Consider the following 22,262-nt stretch of genomic DNA (forward strand, 5'->3'; position numbering starts at 1 on the left):
AACACACATACATAAGCAATACTCCTTGTCACTTTTATATCACTTTGGTGGCAACACATTACAGATATTACTCTCTCTTTCTCTCTCTCTTTTTTTTTTTTTTTTTTTTTTCTGTATAAAGAAAATGAATTACAAGACTACTTTTCTTGGTGTCAGTTTTTGGGCCCTCTGATTTTAATGTCCTGCCATTTATACAAACTATTCTAGTAACAACAGAGCTTCACAAAAGCAGAATGAAAGACTGGATAAAAGAGCAAGAGAGTGAGTAGAGGGACTTAGTTTTTCTTTATTTTTTCATCTGAAAGGAATACAATTCCTGTCTATCAGCCCGACAGCTCAGCCTTGATTAGAGCACAGTCTATGTGAGAAAGCTCTGAGGCTTGAAACCTTCAGCTGTAGTTGTGACAAGCTGAAGTATGAGAAATGATTATTAATGCCTGGCACTGAAAGTCACTGCATCTAACTAACCTAATAGGTCATTCATTCTATGAACTGTGTCATTTAGTTTCAATAGATGTCTCTTTTTCCATACAAGCAGTAATACTGTATGCATTATACAAGTGGACAAATATGAATGTTTATTCATATCTTTTAAAAAGAATAATATTGTGTAGTCTGTTGCAAAAGATTTAGATCGCTTGAGTGTCAGACCTGGAAATGGATGGGAAATGTCAATCAATCAGGCAGTAGCAGATGATGGGTCTGATGAGGGAGATTCTAAGGAGATATTACATGTCAAACACAAAAGAAGTGCAGTCTATTGATCCAGAAAGAAAAACAAAACTTATTTCTCAATTTGCCTTCAGTTCTCAGTCAAATGTGAAACTGTGCTGATGTGGTGTTTTTTACCTTGCTGGGCAGCTGAACTCCACCACAACCGCTCTCTCACTCCCACTCCTTAGAAGAAGAGGGGAAGAAGAAAGTATGCTGGAAAGAAACAAAAAACGCGGGTTGAGATAAGGCTGATTTAATTAAAGGGAAGAGGAAGAGGGAAAAACAAACAAACAAACAAACAAAAAGAAAAAAAAAAAAAAGGCCATGCAGAAGTACACAGAGAGCAAAGAAATTACTCTATGGGAATTACTTCTCATCAGTGAGTGATCTTCAGCCACATCCTGGGAAGCAGGGCCTCAATACATGGAGCAGTTGTTTGGGAGGACAGATGTCTTCATAACAAAAGCCCACTCTCTCCTTCCCCTTTCCCATTTTTTGTTGCTGAGTGTGACATCATATGGTATGGAATATCCCTTTGGTTGGTTTAGGTCAGCTGCTCTAGTGATGTCCCCTCCTGCTGGCTTGGTGGGGGGGCATGGGGGGGGGGAGGGGGGTGCGGAACGGCGGTTAGAGGGAGTCCTGATGCAGTGCCAGTATTGCTCAGCAGCAGACACAACACTGGTGAGATACCAATGCTGTTTTAGCTACGAGCGCAGAGCACAGCACTGTATGGGCTACTGCAGTGAAAGTTAACTCCATCCCAGCCAGACCCAGCAAAATCTCCACCCCCTATACATTTGTGTCATACTCAGGTCCCACATAGTTTAGTATATAGATATTCTCACCACCACTGTTCCTTGTTCATTAAAAGATTTATAGATCTGTACTTATTTTCAATCTATAGGCCTCTCCCCAAATGTTCATAAGAACTGTTGATGATTTAAGCTTCATCTGCCAAAGTGTTCACTCAGAGCAAGTGGAGTTGGTTTTCTTGATGCCAGCACCAGCTTAGCTCAAGTCATTGCTGCACTTGCCCGGCTCCTTGCGAAGTTGACCTTTCATTGGTTCTGCAGTGTCTTCCTACAACACAGAACTTAGATTACAGATTACTTTTCTCCCAAGGTTAAATCTCCTTGAGGCATGCACCTGATATCCCCATCCTTTTGCATGACTCACCAGGTGTACCCTTGTCCTTAGGCAGACAATCCCCTGAGTGGGTTTGCCTTTTCCCAAGGCAGGAGCAACCCACATCGCCTTCCCCATCCACTTCCTTACATGCACTACAGGGACTTTAGCTCCTCCCACAGTGTGTAGGGGTTTTGTTTCAGCAGGACCAGGACGGCTGTGAGACCCTCTGGTGTTAACTAGCCAAGTGGCTTCTGGTAGATTTATGTCCCAGTGTTTCCATGTCACCAATGCTCATAACATGGTCTTTAACAGGCCATTGTACCTCTCAACCTTTCCAGAGGCTTGTGGGTGATTGGGGATGTGATACACCCACTCAATGCCATGCCTCTTGGCCCAGGAGGTGACAGGATTGTTTCGGAAATGACTCCCATTGTCGGACTCAATTCTCTCTGGTGTACCATGATGCCACAACACCTGCCTTTCCAGGCCCAAGATAGTGTTTCAGGCAGTGGCATGGTTTACTGGTTATATTTCCAGACACTCAGTAGCTGCGTCTACCATGGTGAGTACGTACCGTTTGCCTTGGTGGGTTTGCGGGAGTGGTCCTATATAGTCAATCTGCCAGGCCTCACCATACCGAAATCCAAGGCACCACCCCCTATTCCAGGGCAATTTTACCCTCATGGCTCACTTGATCGCAGCACAGGTTTCACACTCATGGGTGACCTATGTGATGTCCTCAGTGGTCATGTCCACCCCTTGATCACGAGTCCATCTGTATGTTGCATCCCTCCCCAGATGTCCTGATGTTACATGGGCCCATCAAGCTACAAACAGGTCACCCTTGCATCCCCAATCCAGGTCCACCTGATCCACTTCAATTTTCAAATCTCAATCCACTTCTTCGTTATTCTGATGTTCTTCAGTGGTGTGACTCTTGGGCATGTGGGCATCTACATAAGGTACCTTTACATTCAGGTTTTCAACACGAGCAGCAATATCTTTCCACAGTGCCGCAGCCCAAATAGGTTTACCTCTGCACTGCCAGTTGCTTTGTTTCCACAGCTGCAGCCACCCCCACAGAGCATTTGCCACCATCCATGAATCGGTGTAGGGATGCAGCACTGGCCATTTTTCTTTTCTGGCAATTTTTAAGGCCGGTCGGATGCCTTTCGCTTCTGCATACTGATTCGACTCATCTTCTCCTTCCATGGCCTCTACTACTCATCGTGTGGGACTCCACACAGCAGCTTTCCACTTCCATGCCTCCCTAACGCACGACAGGATCCATCAGTGAACAACACATACAGCTTTCTGTCTTCTGGCAACTCATTATATGGTGGTGCCTCTTTGGCATGAGTTAATTCTTCCCTTGGTACTCTGAAATCTCTGCCTTCCAGCCAGTCCATGATCTCTTCCAGGTTTCCTGGACAGCTGGGTTTCTCTATTCAAGCCTGCTGGGTAATTAATGCTACCCACTCACTCCACATAGTGTCGGTTGCATGGTGTGTAGTGTAAGGGATTTTCACTTTGAACATACAATGTAAGACAGGTAGCTGTGGGGCCAAGAGGAGCTGTGCTTCTGTACCAACCACTTCTAAGGCAGCTTGAACCCCCTCATATGCTGTTAGTATCTCCTTTTCAGTTGGGGGGTAGTTGGTTTCTGATCCTAGACAGCCCCAGCTCCAGAACCCTAGAAGTCGACCTGGGGTTTTCTGTCAGCGGCTCCAGGTGAGCCCATGCTCTCCAGCTGCAGTGTAAAGTATGTTTTGCACAGCTGGTCTCGTATGGACGGGCACAAGGGCTACTGCACGAGTTATTTCTTGTTTGATTTGTTCAAAAGTCTGTTGTTGCTCAGGGCCCCACTCAAGATGGTTCCTCTTTCAAGTCATTTGATATAGAGTTCCCACAAACTGACTATAGCCTGGAATATGCATTCTCCAGAATCCCACAAAGCCTAGGAAAGCTTGTGTTTCCTTTTTTGCTACTTGGCAGAGACACAGCAGTTATTTTGTTGATAATATCCATTGGAATGTGGCGATGTCCATCCTGCCATTTTACCCCCAAGAACTGGATTTCCTGTGCAGGTCCCTTGACCATATTGTGTTTAATGGCAAAACCAGCTTTCAGGAGAATTTGGATTATTTTCTTCCCTTTCTCAAAAACTTCCTCTGTTGTTTCACCCCACACAATGATGTCATCAATGTACTGCAGGTGTTCAGGAGCTCTCTCACTCCCCCTCCTTAGAGGAAGAGGGGAAGAAGAAATTATACTGGAAAGAAAAAAAAAAAAATCACCTCACAGGTTGAGATAAGAATGATTTAACTAAAGAGAAGAGAAGAGGGGATAAATAAATAAATAAATAAATAAATAGAAATCAAAGGTCGCACTGCTCCAGTGATACCAAAGCTATTCTAGCTACAAGTGCAGAGCACAGCACTGTATGGGCTGCTGCAGGGAAAGTTAACTCCATCCCAGCCAGACCCAGCACACAAAAGGACACATAAGGTGACCGTTTGCTTTGCTATGAGAATAAAATGAGACGACAGCATGCAGAAAAGAAAATACACCAAAGGGAGCAAAGCACCTAGAGAAAGTCACCTTATTTAAGAACAAAAAGTACATTGTGTTTTCATGTCTTTACCTAGAAAGATTCACATTATTTTTTATAAAACTGTATCCTTGAAAATAACCACACCACTCAAGTGGGGAAGCATCATAGAACAGGTCTTTGATGGCAGATGCATAATGGAGCTGTCATGAGGGACGTTTTGTTGTTGTTCTTCTGTCCTATATGCATTAATTAATCACTTTAAATCTGAAACTTCACTAAATACTACTACTACTACTACTACTACTACTAATAATAATAATAATAATAATAATAAGCATTCTATTAAGACTAAGGACAGCCAGAACAGAAGGTTTTGTTTGTTTGTTTGTTTGTTTGTTTGTTTCACTTGAAAGTTTGGAAACTACCCTAGGAGCTTTCTCATTGATCTTAGCAAGGTAAATTGATACGAAGCTGGAAACACCAGTGCTATTTCCATCCTGAAGGTCTCTGAATGAGTACATCATAAACTTCATACATCATAAATGTGTTCTAGCATAATACCTTTTTATCATTGTTGTTGTCGTGTTGTTGTATTTCATGTATGAATCCAGCATCTTCCACAATTTCTATTGACTTTGTATTTTCTTCCATCCTCTTTGGATATCAAATTATTTATCTTTCTTGTGTTCCAATTTTCCAATTTCAGACTCAGATCTCAAGACTTCTTGTTTGTTTGTTTGTTTGTTCTCATCTCATGTAATTAAGCCAATCCACTTGAATTTTATGAACTTTTGTTAGAGAAAGTTTTTGTGCGTGCACTGAACGGCAAACAGTAAAGTAATTTTGAATTACACTTTAAAACATAGATTCTGATTTTGAAAACAACAACAACAAGAACAACAACAACATTGAAGAGATTAAAGCAAAGAGTTTGCTGGGATCAAATACAGCCAAAGAGGAAAGCAATACATATTTGAGCATGAGAAGAGAACAGGGGTGGGGACTTCTCAGGTTGACAGAGTATGGTGTTAATGAAAAAAAATATATATTTCTCTCAACTGATTCAATTTTAAATCCTCTCATGGCCAATGGAGATAAAATACTGATTTTGGACCTGCTTATATTCCATGTTGCTGGTCTCAATCAGGCATAGCTGCATGCCATTGTAATGTGAAGTGTGTAAAATTCTAGGAATATGTAAATAAAATAAATTAAAACAATGAGGTAAATATTATGTAATGAATGTACTGCTGTTTTACTGCACCATTTTTAATCACAAGCCACTGCAGGAACTTTATTATATGATTTTATATTGTATGACATTATATGACTTTTTTTTTTCTTCAGTTCAACCTTTCTGGGCTGTTGTTGGTCTTTAATATCAGTTTAATCTTCACTGCAGGAAGTATGCTGATATCATAAATACAGCCACGGGTCCATTAGAGAAAAAGAGAAAAAAGAAAAAAGAAAAAAGAAAAAAAAATAAAAAGGAAAAAAAAAAGGAAAAAAAGGAAAAAAAAGAAAAAGGAAAAAAAAAGTAAAAAAAAAAAAGTGAGAGATTTAAATTCTTACCAAGAAGAGATTATACAGCTTATTCAGTTGGAGATTTATCAGAAAAAAAAAATATATATATATATTATTCTTAAATTTATAAGAATGAAAGTTTACTCTCCAGTTCATCTAACTGGTTGTTTTTGGTTTTGGTTTTGTTTTCCTCCAAATGACTGAAATTCCACCATCATTTCTTCTGTTCCCAGTGATTAAGAAAATAATATTACAAGGTTTCACTTGTATCTAAAATACAAAAAAGAAGTCCTTTTGTTTGTAAGCACCTCGAAGCCAAAAGTTCTAGTTGAGTTTCAGACAAATGCTTGCTTGAAAGTTTAGATAAATTTGAAGTGTTAGCTTTGTCGTCACAAACAAACAAGAACAAAATCTCCAAAAAGACGCAATTTCACTTAGTTGTGAAATATTGCCATACACTTCTGTCCCAGCTTCTCAGATTCTTATTTCAAGTGAACATTATGCAGCTAGTACCTTTTCTCAGAGCCACGTGAAAGTTACATGAACATGGGCTTACAAAGTACAAACTTAACAAATTGTTTCCATGTACAAGAAAGAGCTTCATATAAAAATGTCAAAAATAAAAGGCAGTGGAAACTTTAATTAGGGATTTCTGACAACTTCTTCTTTAGATTTCAAGTCTCCTCTCCTCTCCTCTCCTCTCCTCTCCTCTCCTCTCCTCTCCTCTCCTCTCCTCTCCTCTCCTCTCCTCTTCTCTCCTCTCCTCTCCTCGAGTCTCCTCTCCTCGAGTCTCCTCTCCTCGAGTCTCCTCTCCTCTCGTTTCTTCTCTCCTCCTTGGTGGTTAGATACCTTTGAAGATAATATCTCCCTGCATAATCCTGCCCTTCAATACTGGCTTCTATCCATTTTGCCCACCCATAACTGAAGTTCCTCACTGTGATGTGAGGTTGTTCTTCCAGGAAGGAAGGGGAAGAAAGGGGAAGAACTGAAAGGGGAAGAATATTTTCCATCTGCTTCATATTAACTGACATAAAGCACAAGGTCAAGCTATTTTGAAAGCCAGTTACAGCAGAAAGGAACAAATCTGTGTGGTGGCTTTAGATTTTGCACGCATTATACAGGGAAAAAAAAAAAAAAGTGGTAAAATTAAGGAAGACAAAACCACTTTACCCTCTCTTTCACAGTTTCTCATAATTAATCATTTCCAGAGGAAAATAATGTAATGAAGTATCTATTTCTTATAAGAGAAATCCTTCTCCTCATCAGAGGCTTTCCTATTGATTCATTTTAAGTTCAAGAGAAGATGGGCATAAAAATTATTTTTATATTTTCTTCAGCTTCTTCAAATAAATACTATTTCCACTGCCCCAGAGTAGCAGCAATCTTAGCATCTGCAAAACATTTGACATTGTCACACAGAAAAAAAAAAAATCATATGTATACATCACATTCTAGTAAATTATGCAGAACTTAGTGAAGCAAAACAATGCCACATCTGCTTTGATTCAAATGAATTCCAACTTAAGGTTGTTAAATCTATAGTGTCCCACGACTGTTGCTATGAATTGTCTGGAAACACATTTTTTATTCTCTGGTTCTCTCTACCCTGACTCACCACCACTCCTCTTCATATAGCAAATATGAAAATCTGCCTTTCTGTCGCCCTCTTCTAGACACATGAATAGAATCTGATCAGTTCATACTACATACAACATGAAGAGTCAAATGGTGAAATACCACCAGGTAAAACTCATTGAATTATATCTTATCATCAGAGGAGGTTTATGAGATATTAACAGCAACCTCAAACATTTCGTACAGGATTTAGATATTTTATTTTTTAATGAAGGGAAAAACCTACATCCTGTGCTTCTTGCAGCCTCCGAAAGGTTGCTGGCATCACTGGAAAGATTTCCGGAGGTTTTAGTAGACTTGGATCCTGGCTCACACACCACAGAGCTTGCTTGACTGCTAAACAGCCAGTGGATAGCAGTCTGTATGAAAACACCATCACATAACCATAGCCATAATCATCACATAATTTCTGTTTTCAATGCTTGGGACACATACATTCTCAAAAAGAAAATACCCTTTTATCTTTTCTATTTCTTCTTTTACTCAAAAAGAGAATACCAGAATAGGGAGGATATAACTGCCTGCCTCTGGACATCCTTTTAACACTCAACCACAGCTAAGAATCTTTCCTCTTGAACATTTTCCTTCCCACTATCAGTTTAACATCAGTGTAAATTATAAAGTGAATATTACTTATTACTTGGCCACAAGTCTAAATGCTGTATCTTTCCATTGTCAACATTATGTGGAATTCTTCCAAAGTAGCAACTGAGACTCACTCAATTAATTTTATTTTGTTTAATGAAAAGCTAATCTCTGCTTTTAGCTTTTTACTGGATGTGAAAAATATAATGAAGTAGATGAGTTTTCATGAATTAGATGCAATCTTCTTACTTTTGCAGCCCAAAAGGATAATAATAACCACCTCATACAGCAACATTTTTTCTCTTGTTTCTTAGTGTATTCACCAAGGAATGGTAGAAGGAAAAGCCCTCTTAAAGTGACAAGCTGAACAGTCAGTCTAGTGAAAACTTTGCTCAGAGTTACCAAACAATTCTCACTTCCCCAAAACACAAAACAATCTTCAAAAACATTTTTAAAACAGTCTAGGGACATTTTTTCTTAGATTATTATAAATCAAAAAAACTAATAATAATAATAACTGGCAGACAAACTCAGTTTTTAAACAGTCTTCACAGACGTGCTTTTTGTATTTTCTTCTCCTACTTCATCTGTCTCTCTGCTATAGAAATAAATAAATAAATAAATAAATAAAATAAATAAATAAATGCTGTAAATGTGCTAGCCCACTTATATGTAAAATCTTAACTTCTGCTCATTATTCATTAATTTTCACCTCCACACCCCACCCCCAAGTTTCACCATGGAAATCAATGGGAGACTTCTGTTAGCTTAAGAAGGATCATTGGAAATATGTGTTCCTTTGAAAGAAGCTGACAGACTTGCGAAGCAGACAGACAGTGGGAGATGTGCATTTAGGAAGTCAGTAAAGATATGACTGAGAATTAGATGAATCTTGCTTCTCTGTCAGTTCCCTACAAAGCATAATATTCCATCCCTGTGCAGTTTGAAAATATAAATCTTTTCTATGTTTTGCTCATCTATGTCTTTTTTCCCCACCTCTTACACTTATGTTCATTTCCAAATGTGTTCCCAATGTCTTAGTTTTGCTGTAAATTTTGACAGCAGGCTCAATCTTGTAAATATAATTACTAAATGAAGCAGATGGTAAAGCTAAGAAGGAGGGAACTGAATATCAGAAACTTCTTGTGTTATAGGTAATTGGTAGGGGATTTACTTCCTTCCTGTCATGCTTCTTCAAGTTTCATTCATATTTCATCTTGTAAATGATAATGATCACTACCGAACAACAAGCCTAAGTTACATTCTGCTCCTTGGCTGAAAAGTTCAATGTCTATAAATTACTGCAAGGCAAACCAAAAAATAAAACAAAACAAAACAAAGCAAACAAAACAGCAGACTAGTACAACATTCACAACATACAAATAATGGATTAAAATCTGACAAAAGTAGTTCTTGATTAAAGAATTAAGACAAGGCACATTTCCTTCTCAGAATCTTTACTGAACCCAGATCCAAACCAACTTCCTTTTCTGATTCACTAATACTGAGGCATACGTGTTGTCTATGTTCTTGATAATATTGAACCCCTTCTGTGTGTGTGTGGCAAGTGACTTGTCATTACAAATTTTTATTTATTTTCAGCAAATATATCTGTCAAAAGTAAAATAAAATAAAACTGAAACATAAACTATTTTTTTTCACTTTTATAAGGAATTTTGAATGTAATGTCCTGGAATTGTGTGACTACTCCAGAAAATCCATTGGACATTAGAGCCCCATGCTTGGGTCTTGTGATTATGCTTTCTGTTTCTATATTTTTAGATGAAGCCATACAAACTTTATGACACACAACCCACAAGGTTTTGATTAAAAAAGGTATAAGCAGTTTGTATGTTATTGTTGTGGTTTAGCCCGGCTGGCAGCCAAACACCACACAGCCGTTCGCTCACCCTCCCCCCTCCCTCTCCGGGATGGGGGAGAGAAACGGGAAAGTGAAGTCTGTGAGTTGAGATAAAGACAGTTTATTAAGACAGGGAAAAGAATAACAATAATAATAATAATAATAATAATAATAATAATAATAGTATTAATAGTAATAATGTGTACAAAATAAGTGATGCACAATGCAATTGCTCACCACCCGTTGACCGATGCCCAGCCTATCCCCGAGCAGCCGGCCCCCCCACCCCAGCTAGCCACCCCTATATATTGTTCAGCATGACGTCAGATGGTATGGAATACTCCTTTGGCCAGTTTGGGTCAGCTGTCCTGGGTCTGTCCCCTCCCAGCTCCTGCTGCATCCCTAGCCTGCTCGCTAGCAGGACAGAGCGAGAAGCTGAAAAGTCCTTGGCTTGGTGTAAGCACTGCTCTACAACAATTAAAACATCAGCATGTTATCAGCGCTCTTCTCATTCTAATCCAAAACATAGCACCCTGCCAGCTACTAGGAGGAAAATTAACTCTGTCCTACCTGAAACCAGGACAGTTATGAAGGAACATACAATGCTATTTCCATTGAAAAACTTAGACTTTGAGGTTAATAAAAATGCTGAAATACTTTGGGAAATGTTTTCTAAAACTCTACTTACATCTCTGCCTGACTTTTAAAATTAAGTTTTCAGGATTGGTAACCTGCCACCTGAATTAATTGCAGGAACATTAAGAGGATTATAAATTTGCTTTGCCAGATTTAGAGTTTTTTTTTTTTTTTTTCTCCTTTCTGAATAGGTGTCTGATGATGGTTGATTATTTTCAAGATTGTATATGCTTTGAAATGCAATGCCAAATTTGTATGCAATTCAGACTGAGAATCTTATAAGTCAGAAAGTTTTTTTTTTTTTTTTTTTTTTACAGGTCTGTTTAAAGCCAGATGCTCCTTGGTGTCACATTCAGCCTTTCTGTCTTTCAAAGGACTTCAGCTGGTGTTAAGTATGTTAATACTTTGTGACACAGGATAGTACTGTACAATTTAATCTTGGATTCCTATTTGAACAAAACTCCTTTTTTAAGTCTGTTAACTGGAAGGAAACTACGTAACATCACGCCTCACGATCTCACAGGACGTGATATTTCCAAGCCTGTGCTTGGTCAGGTCTCACGCGTAAGATAATAACAATTTTAACTTGGTGTGATTGTGCTTCTCCCGGGAGAGGCTGATTTACCCTGTCAATACAGTGATTTAAGATTGATTAGAATAAAGTTTGATTAAGGTCCATGAAGATCTGTTTCAAAGATGCTAATTTCTCTTAGCATTGAGAAGTCTAATCTGAGAAAAATAAATAAAATTATAAATTTGACTCATCTTTTCTTGTCCTAAAAGTACTTGGCAGTACTGAAAGGCAGTGAAAGGAGCACAGACACTGATAGAGTGAGGAAAAGTATTAGTAACTTAACACATGCAGCTACTGCAATAGTTATGGTATTTGTTAAAAGTAAAACTCTGCCTATCCTATATTCAGCATTACGTCCAGAGAATAAAGAAATAGTATATTAACACATACTAATGAATAAAGTTGTTTGCATGTTCCTTTCATTTTTCCAGTGCCAACACATCTACAGCAGGTTTAATTTTCACAGAGCTCTTTACTTCCCAGAAACCTGTTTCATGTAACAAGTTTCATGCAAGCCAAGTTTCCTTTATGATTCAGCCAGTGATAATATAAAAACTTAATGCCCTGTAGAGGACAAGGACAAATCAACACTTTCTCATTGGTATTCTTAATACAGACTTCTTTTATGAAAGAAAAGTTAATTGAGTTCCTTCCTTACTATGCATGAAATCTTTAAGAAAATTCTCAATTAATATAAAACTTTAATTTAGAGATAATCAAATAGATACTTTTCAATAAAATACAACAAAAACACTTCTCAGCCCAATGTGATACAACTATTAAATATGAAAAATTTAGAACAATTTAATTTTTCCATGCAATTTAATTTTTTTATACTCTTCAAAGTTGCTAATAGTATAAAAAAAAATCAGTTTTCTTTAGTACATTTAAGGAATTAATTAATTGACACATTTATTGAATGCTTTGTGTGCTGAAAAGCCAACAAATGAGAATGGTTGAATGCAGAAATCAATAAGAAATACTTTTCTGTCAAGTGTTATTTCCTGTGCAGTAAACACTTTTGAGAGAACATCATCAGAATAAATATTTTCCCACATGAGGAATAGATTGAGTAATGATGATGCTGAATCAGAGTTCTAGAGTTCAAGGTTCCAAAACAAAAATCCTCCCCCTCTCCTTGACATTTTATGTTTATCACAGTTTCTGAATTTTGTTGAATTCATGACCTATATTTTCAACCCCCAAGCTCATAGCTTTCAGTGAAAGAAACAGCTGCCAACACCACTTACCCTTGAAGATGTTCAATGTTTCAGGTATATTAAAAGGCCTTTTTGTGATGTTTTCCATGAGCTATTGCAAGCTTTTCACTTAGCACTTCAAAGTCTAATCAGGGAAAAAAAGAGATACTTGGCCTTCCTGCTTTTGAATGTACTTGACTATTAAGTTTTCAATAATGTTCGTGGTATGCCAAGAGATGTGAATTATGTCTTTATACTTCATTGAAATAACGCCTTTCAAAATTATGCTTATTTTGCAAAACCAATATAGGCTGTGATCAATGAAGCCAAACTTCAGCATTCTATCACTCCCAGTTTTGAAAGTCCAGCAGTTTCTGCAGGAAAATAAATAAATAAATAAATAAATAAATAAAATAAAAGTCTAAATTAAGAACACAGAGCAGAGCAATAATGATATATTTTTTGGAGTGATTATGAAGCAGATGATCAGTTTAGCATGCAATTGCTAAATTTAACTGCCTCTATGAATGATGCTTTCTCTGTTCATTTTAACGTTTCAAATCCTTTACTGTTGCTGTCAGAGGGACCTAAGGTATTTGAAATGCCCATGATTTTCCCTTTTCTCATCCCATAACATATGGTTTCAGTGGCTTCTGTTTGTTGTTGTTGTTCATTTGTTTTTGTTGTTGCTTGCTTGTTTTGTTGTTCTTGCTTTTGTTTTTGAGCAAAAGAATTAAAGTATTTTTAGACTGCTAAAAAGGAGTTTGTGAGCTTGTGGTACTTGAAGAGGAAATTTCTGGAATACAGAAATATTATTTATGGAAATTGATCCAGATGATACAAAACGTTTCTTAACTCTGTAATTAGAGCACCTTGAATATTTGTTGCTCGGATTACATTATTAATAATACTAGTTAAAAAAAAATAAAAAAGGCAAGAAGACAAGAATTAGGAAATTGGTTTGTTATGTGAACTAGCCCTTTCACATTCAGCCAAAGCTGCTTTATTTTTTTATTATTTAGAGTAAGACAGAAGATGTGATAACTGGAAGCTGCAACAGATGACTGTTTTATAAATTATTCTGAAGTGGATCAGTAATGGTTATTGTACCAGTTCTGGTCCCACAATCACAAAGATGATCAGACCAGGATCTCTTTCATTCATGTTACCCATACCACTCACCAATTTACCCAATTTTTCAGAAAATAGATGTGATGAAAGATGTCAAGAGCCTAAAAATAATAAAGAATCATATTATGACTTGACATGTTGTTGTGGTTTAGCCCGGCTGGCAGTCAAACACCACACAGCCGTTCGCTCACCCTCCCCCCTCCCTCTCCGGGATGGGGGAGAGAAACGGGAAAGTGAAGTCTGTGAGTTGAGATAAAGACAGTTTATTAAGACAGGGAAAAGAATAACAATCACAATAATAATAATAATAGTATTAATAGTAATAATGTGTACAAAATAAGTGATGCACAATGCAATTGCTCACCACCTGTTGACCGATGCCCAGCCTATCCCCGAGCAGCCAGCCCCCCCACCCTGGCTAGCCACCCCTACATATTGTTCAGCATGACGTCAGATGGTATGGAATACCCCTTTGGCCAGTTTGGGTCAGCTGTCCTGGGTCTGTCCCCTCCCAGCTCCTGCTGCATCCCTAGCCTGCTCGCTAGCAGGACAGAGCGAGAAGCTGAAAAGTCCTTGGCTTGGTGTAAGCACTGCTCTACAACAATTAAAGCATCAGCATGTTATCAGCGCTCTTCTCATCCTAATCCAAAACATAGCACCCTGCCAGCTACTAGGAGGAAAATTAACTCTGTCCTACCTGAAACCAGGACAGATATCCACCCCTTATTCCATACCATTTATGTCATGCTCAGGTTACACTCTTTCCAATACCTTCTAATTAATCACCATTTTCATCTATGATATTTAGCAACCATGGTAGTGATGACATACAGTGTTATATGATAATTAACATACTACAATTCAACTCATGGACTATTCTCATCCAGTATTAGGTCCCCTTGAGGTACACACCGAACCTCCCCATTCTTTTGCATTACCCACCAAGTGCATCCAGGTCCCTGGGCAAAAGCAATCCCATGAATGGGCTTGCCTTTTCCTGAGGCAGGAGTAGCCCAGACTGTCTTACCCAGCATGTTTCTTACGTGCGCTACAGGAACTTTATCCCCTTCTACAGTGCGTAACAGGTTTGATTGGGCAGGTCCAGCTCGGTTGGCAGATCCTCTAGTATTGACTAACCAGGTGGCCTTTGCCAAATGTGTTTCCCAATTTTTGAATGTCCCAGCACCCATCGCTTTCAGTGTAGTCTTTAACAGTCCATTGTATCGTTCAACTTTCCCGGAGGCTGGTGCATGATAAGGGATGTGATACACCCACTCAATACCATGTTCTTTGGCCCAAGTGTCTATAAGGTTGTTTCGGAAATGAGTCCCATTGTCTGACTCAATTCTTTCTGGGGTCCCATGTCGCCATAGGACTTGCTTTTCAAGGCCCAGGATAGTGTTCCGGGCGGTGGCATGGGGCACAGGATATGTTTCCAGCCATCCGGTGGTTGCTTCCACCATTGTAAGTACGTGGCGCTTGCCGTTGCGCGTTTGCGGGAGTGTGATGTAATCAGTCTGCCAGGCCTCTCCATATTTGTATTTCAGCCATCGTCCTCCATACCAGAGAGGCTTTGACCGTTTGGCTTGTTTAATTGCAGCACATGTTTCACAATCATGGATAACCTGTGCTATAGTGTCCATGGTCAGGTCCAGCCCTCGGTCACGAGCCCATCTGTATGTTGCATCTCTACCTTGATGGCCTGAGTTGTCATGGGCCCATCGGGCTATAAATAATTCACCTTTATGTTGCCAGTCCAGGTCCACCTGAGCCACTTCAATCTTAGCAGCCTGATCCACCTGCTGGTTGTTTTGATGTTCTTCAGTAGCCCGATTCTTGGGCACATGAGCATCTACATGGCGTACCTTTACAACCAGGCTCTCTACCCGGGCAGCAATATCTTGCCACAATGCAGCAGCCCAGATGGGTTTGCCCCGGCGTTCCCAGTTGTTCTGCTTCCATTGCTGTAGCCACGCCCACAGGGCATTTGCTACCATCCATGAATCAGTATAGAGATAGAGAACTGGCCACTTTTCTCGTTCAGCAATATCTAAGGCCAGCTGAACGGCTTTCACTTCTGCAAACTGACTCGATTCACCTTCTCCCTCAGCAGCTTCTGCAACTCGTCGTGTAGGACTCCATACAGCAGCTTTCCATCTCCGATGCTTTCCCACCATACGACAGGACCCATCAGTGAACAGGGCATATTTCTTCTCATTCTCTGGTAGCTTGTTGTACAGTGGGGCTTCTTCAGCACGGACCACCTCCTCCTCTGATGATATCCCAAAGTACTTGCCTTCTGGCCAGTCCATAATCACTTCCAGGATTCCTGGGCGACTGGGGTTTCCTATTCGAGCCCGCTGAGTAATCAGTGCAACCCACTTGCTCCATGTAGCATCAGTTGCATGATGTGTAGAGGGGACCCTTCCTTTGAACGTCCAACCCAGTACCGGCAGTCGGGGTGCCAGGAGGAGCTGCGCTTCAGTACCGACCACTTCCGAAGCAGATCGAACTCCTTCATGTGCTGCCAATATCTCATTTTTGGTTGGAGTATAGCGGGCCTCAGATCCTCTGTATCCCCGACTCCAAAACCCCAGGGGTCGACCTCGAGTTTCCCCAGGTTCTTTCTGCCAGAGGCTCCAGGTGGGACCATTCTCCCCGGCTGCGGTGTAGAGCACATTCTTTACATCTGGTCCTGTTCGGACTGGCCCAAGGGCTACTGCATGAACTATTTCCTGTTTAATTTGTTCAAAGGCTTGTCGTTGCTCAGGGCCCCATTCAAAAGCATTCTTCTTACGAGTTACTTGGTAGAGCGGGTTTACAATCAGACTGTAATTTGGAATATGCATTCTCCAAAACCCCACGACACCTAGGAAAGTTTGTGTTTCCTTTTTGCTAGTTGGTGGAGACATAGCTGTTATTTTGTTGATCACATCCATTGGGATTTGACGACGTCCATCTTGCCATTTTATTCCTAAAAACTGGATCTCTCGTGCAGGTCCTTTAACTTTATTTTGTTTTATGGCAAAACCGGCCTTCAGAAGGATTTGGACTATTTTCTTCCCTTTCTCGAAAACTTCCTCTGCCGTGTCACCCCACACAATGATGTCATCGATGTACTGCAGGTGTTCAGGAGCCTCCCCCTGCTCCAGCGCAGACTGGATCAGTCCATGGCAAATGGTAGGGCTATGTTTCCACCCCTGGGGCAGCCGATTCCAAGTATATTGGACTCCCCTCCAAGTGAAAGCAAACTGTGGCCTGCACTCTGCTGCTAGAGGGATGGAGAAAAATGCATTAGCAATATCAATTGTGGCATACCACTTGGCTGCCTTTGATTCCAGTTCGTCCTGGAGTTCTAGCCTGTCCGGCACTGCAGCACTCAGTGGTGGCGTGACTTCGTTCAGGCCACGATAGTCCACTGTTAGTCTCCACTCACCATTAGACTTTCGCACTGGCCATATGGGACTATTAAAAGGTGAATGGGTCTTGCTGATCACTCCTTGGCTCTCCAGTTGACGAATTAGCTCATGGATGGGAATCAGGGAGTCTCGGTTGGTGCGATATTGCTGCCGGTGCACAGTTGTGGTAGCGATTGGCACTTGCTGTTCTTCAACCCTCAGCAAGCCCACAACAGCAGGGTCCTCTGAGAGACCGGGCAAGGTAGACAACTGTTTAATGTCCTCTGTCTCTAAGGCAGCTATGCCAAAAGCCCAGCGGAACCCTTTTGGGTCCTTGAAATATCCTCTTCTAAACTCGGTTGTCCCTTTCCTCCCCCTGGTGGAGGCAGGGCCCCTCTAGTCCTGGTCAGAATCTTCGTTTCTGTGTTTAAAAGACTCTTCTAAGATAGTCTATGCCAAGGATGCACGGAGCATCCGGGCCAGTCACAATACGGTGCTTTTGCCACTCATTTCCGGTTAGACTCACTTCAGCTTCCAATACAGTTAACTGCTGGGATCCCCCTGTCACGCCATAAATACAGATGGGCTCTGGCCCTTTACAGCTTGATGGCATTAGAGTACATTGTGCACCGGTGTCTACTAGAGCCTTATACTTCTGTGCGTCAGACGTGCCAGGCCATCGAATCCACACAGTCCAATAAACTCGGTTGTCCCTTTCCTCCCCCTGGCTGGAGGCAGGGCCCCTCTAGTCCTGGTCAGAATCTTCGTTTCTGTGTTTAAAAGACTGCCTGCTAGAAGTTGGAGCAGCAAACTTTTCAGAGAACCCCTTTCTCCCGATTGTTTTCTTTTGCAACTCACGTACCCGTGCCTCTAGGGTCTCAGTAGATTTTCCATCCCATTTTCTCATGTCCTCTCCATGGTCACGTAGGTAAAACCACAGGGTGGCGCGGGGTGTGTACCCACCATATTGTCTTCTTTGCACGGATGCACGTTTACCCCTAATAGCCGAGACGCTGGTTTGTACAGGTGGGGAAGAAAATACACTCTCTTTAAGTTGGTGGACCTCTTCAAAAAGTTTCTCCAAAGTATTCTCTTTTAGTTGGTGGCCACTGGTTTGTTCAGGTGGGGGGGAAGATAAATTCTCTTTAAGTTGGTGGAACTCTTCAGAGAGTTTCTCCACAGTCGAGACGCAGGCCTGTAGGGAAGAGGAGAGATTTCCTTCGTACTCCCGAAGTTGTTTAGCCATGTCACCCACTGTGGGATCTTCACTGTATTTCCAGGTTATTATTGCCAATGTGCTGGCCCATGTTGATGGTGCATTCCGTACAAACTTCCGCCATATGGGTCGAGTACACTCGACTTCATCTGGATCTGTGGATGTTTGTGCATCGTCTAGGTCCTTATAAATTACTTCCCGTATGGCTAATTCCCTCAGGTACTGAATTCCCTTCTCCATGGTGGTCCACTTGACTGGCAGACATACAAGTTCTTCCTTGTAGGGATACCTTCCCTTCACAGCTAACAAGAGACGCCTCCAGAGGCTGTGAGATCGTGCTCCATCTCCAATTGCTTTGTCAATGCTTGCATCTCTAGCAAGGGATCCCAACCACTTGGCTTCCCTGCCCTCTAATTCCACACCATTGGCTCCAGTGTCCCAGCACCGGAGCAGCCAGGTGACAAGCTGTTCACCTATACAGCGACCAAAATCTTTTCGCACATCTCGTAGCTCATGCGGGTATAGGGTTCGGGTAGTTACTGTTGATTTTCTGACATCCTCATCCTCATCTTCATCCTCCTGCACACTTGATGGCCCAGCCTCGTCTTCTCCACGCCCAGACTTGGCAGAAGACTTTCTGCGTTCTAAACGACCTGAGTCTCTATACTATTTTTTCACCTTTTCTACAGGCAACTTGCACTGCTACAGCTCACCTCTCCGACCCAGCCACAGGGTCTGCCACAGGGGTTGGAATACCCTCTGCAGGGGCAACTTGCACTGCTACAGTTCGTTTCTCCGACCCAGCCACAGGGTCTGCCACAGGGGTTGGAGTACCCTCTGCAGGGGCAACTTGCACTGCTACAGTTCGTTTCTCTGACCCAGCCACAGGAGTGGGAACGGCTGCGGGAGCTGGAATGGCTGCGGGAGCTGGAACGGCTGCGGGAGCTGGAGCCGAGATGGCTGCGGGAGCTGGAGCTGGAACGGCTGCGGGAGCTGGAGCTGGAACAGCTGCGGGAGCTGGAGCTGGAATGGCTGCGGGAGCTGGAACGGCTGCGGGAGCCGGAACCGGGACGGCTGCGGGAGCTGGAGTTGGAACGGCTGCGGGAGCTGAAGCTGGAACGGCTGCAGGAGCTGGAGCTGGAACAGCTGCGGGAGCTGGAATGGCTGCGGGAGCTGGAACGGCTGCGGGAGCCGGAACCGGGACGGCTGCGGGAGCTGGAGCTGGAACGGCTGTGGGAGCTGGAGCTGGAACGGCTGCAGGAGCCGGGACTGGAACGGCCGCAGGTCTGTCACTAGGTTGATAGTAGCATCAATTGCAGCTCGATAGGCACAAGCCAGACCCCAGCACGCCACAGTGATTTGTGTCACTTTGGAACTGCCAGAGTCATGACACCTTTTTTTCAAGCATTCTACCAGTTTTTTAGGATTTTGCAGTTGTTCAGGGGTGAATGTCCAGAACACTGGAGGTGCCCACTGCCCTAGAAACCTGCCCATATCCTCCCACACTCCCTGCCACTCGCAAATATCCCGCCTCAAGACAGATCTCCGGATGAGATTCCTAAGTAGTTGTTTAACCTTAAACAAAACCTGAAGCACATTCAGGAGACATAACAACAAGAACATGCTGGTCTGAGTATCCCAAGGATATTCAACATCTTGGAGAGCTACCGTAACTAGCTCGGGGGATAAGAGGGTGGTGAAGGAGGAAGGGAGAGTGAACAGGTAGGAGAAAATATCTTCCCCTGTCCCCTCCAGAGATTGACTCCCTGATGAAAAAAGGCAATAGGTGTAATTGCTAATAGTTTCTGAGATATGGTTTCCGAAGTATAGAGTCGACGACAGTGCTGAGTACAAATACCAGGTTAGAGTCATGACCAGAAATCTCATCGTTTCATAAGCCATCGTTACACCACACAGTACCATAACAATCTTAAACCAGGGCCCGGAAAGGATAAACAGCACGACAGGGAGCACATTCAGAAAGTAACTTGCTATAAAACTCAATTTGGGAAACAGGCACAGCAGACTTGAGATTAAGGCAATCAACATTGTGACTAGCAACTATTAAGCAGGTCGAATACTTATACCAATTTTAGTTTAACACACTCTGGTCAAATCTGTCGATATCTCAACCCTTCGAGCCCCACGTTGGGCGCCAAATGGACTGTTGTGGTTTAGCCCGGCTGGCAGCCAAACACCACACAGCCGTTCGCTCACCCTCCCCCCTCCCTCTCCGGGATGGGGGAGAGAAACGGGAAAGTGAAGTCTGTGAGTTGAGATAAAGACAGTTTATTAAGACAGGAAAAAGAATAACAATAATAGTAATAATAATAATAGTATTAATAGTAATAATGTGTACGAAATAAGTGATGCACAATGCAATTGCTCACCACCCATTGACCGATGCCCAGCCTATCCCTGAGCAGCCAGCCCCCCCACCCCGGCTAGCCACCCCTATATATTGTTCAGCATGACGTCAGATGGTATGGAATACTCCTTTGGCCAGTTTGGGTCAGCTGTCCTGGGTCTGTCCCCTCCCAGCTCCTGCTGCATCCCTAGCCTGCTCGCTAGCAGGACAGAGTGAGAAGCTGAAAAGTCCTTGGCTTGGTGTAAGCACTGCTCTACAACAATTAAAGCATCAGCATGTTATCAGCGCTCTTCTCATCCTAATCCAAAACATAGCACCCTGCCAGCTACTAGGAGGAAAATTAACTCTGTCCTAACTGAAACCAGGACACATGTGCCTTATATCCGTCTTCTGGTTAACTAGCCTTCAGATAAAATAACAAAGATGAAAATGTGTCTTTTTATTCCCTTTTCTTCTAGGGAGTGTGAAGCCAAAAGAGGCAGAGACGTAGAACAGAGCAGGTGGTAACTCTGTGCTTGTTCCCAGCCCACAGCATGCCAAATAGCCTGGAGAAGGAAAGTCTGTGATTCACTAATAGAACGGGAGAGCAGTAAATTACAAACTTCCATAGACAAGGAGGGAGGACTGTAATCCAAAAACGGTGTCTGCCTCCAGGGGCTAATCTTAGTGCAGAGTAATCATCACTCTTACTCAGCACTGTTCCCAAACTTATCAGCACCTCTCAACTGTTTACTTAAAATTAATAAAGTATAATATTCTTAATTTCTTCTTATGTTTTTGGTCATTTTTAATGTCCAGCACTGCTATAATAAATTGTCAGAACTTATGCTTATTTTGTTAAATACATTCTATTTTCCTTATTCTAACACATTTGTTTTGCCTTGTTTCCAAGTTTATATGCAAACTGCTTGAATCTGTCCATGTCATCTCTAATTTGGAATGATTTGAAATAACCTGTCAGTTGACGAATTGCAACCACTTTCAAATGCTTCGAGACTAGATGCGCTTCTATGCTTCTAAAGTGTTGCACAAAAGTGTTTATGTCAGCGTTTCATGATAATAAGATCTTTGGCTTTGCAATTCTGTTCCAATGAGGATCTTGTTTCCTCTGTGTGCAATCTTGGTAGCCTCTAACCATGGCTCTGTTCAAACATACTACATACTGTATTAATATTTTAGTTACTATCACACAACAAATTCATGGAATTTTTATGTGTTTATACTTGTATATGCACCTGTAAGTCCTATTTAAATCAGTAACAGATTGAACAAATCTCTGTTTATACCTGCTAAAGAACTTTGTGTCTGTTTTGATGTTGTATTTATTGATCTTTCTAAATCACTTTTTTTTTTTTTGTCTAGTTCAAGAAAATATAGAGAGGTGCACAAAAAATAAAATAAAAAATTGGTATACATCCTTGTTAGAAATCAGTGGAAAAGCAAAAATCATGTACAGAATAGAGAATAAACCATGCAAATTTACAGTCACATAATTATTGTGGCATTGTCTATTGTCTGTATTATTGATTATGGGTACATGAGCCATGTTGGTCATGTAGATAAGATGTAGATATGAGCTCTGATTGAGAAAAGATACATACATGTGAAACAAAATTATAGGTTCTGTAGTTGCAGCATGATTTTTACTTAACCTCTTACTGTACTTAGCAAGGAGATTTGCTACTGTGTAGTAGTCCACAACTGTTCTTGTAACTCCTAAGCTCAGCTAAAATTAGCTA

Source organism: Cygnus atratus, chromosome Z (assembly GCF_013377495.2).
Source record: "Cygnus atratus isolate AKBS03 ecotype Queensland, Australia chromosome Z, CAtr_DNAZoo_HiC_assembly, whole genome shotgun sequence".
Lineage (NCBI taxonomy): Eukaryota > Metazoa > Chordata > Aves > Anseriformes > Anatidae > Cygnus > Cygnus atratus.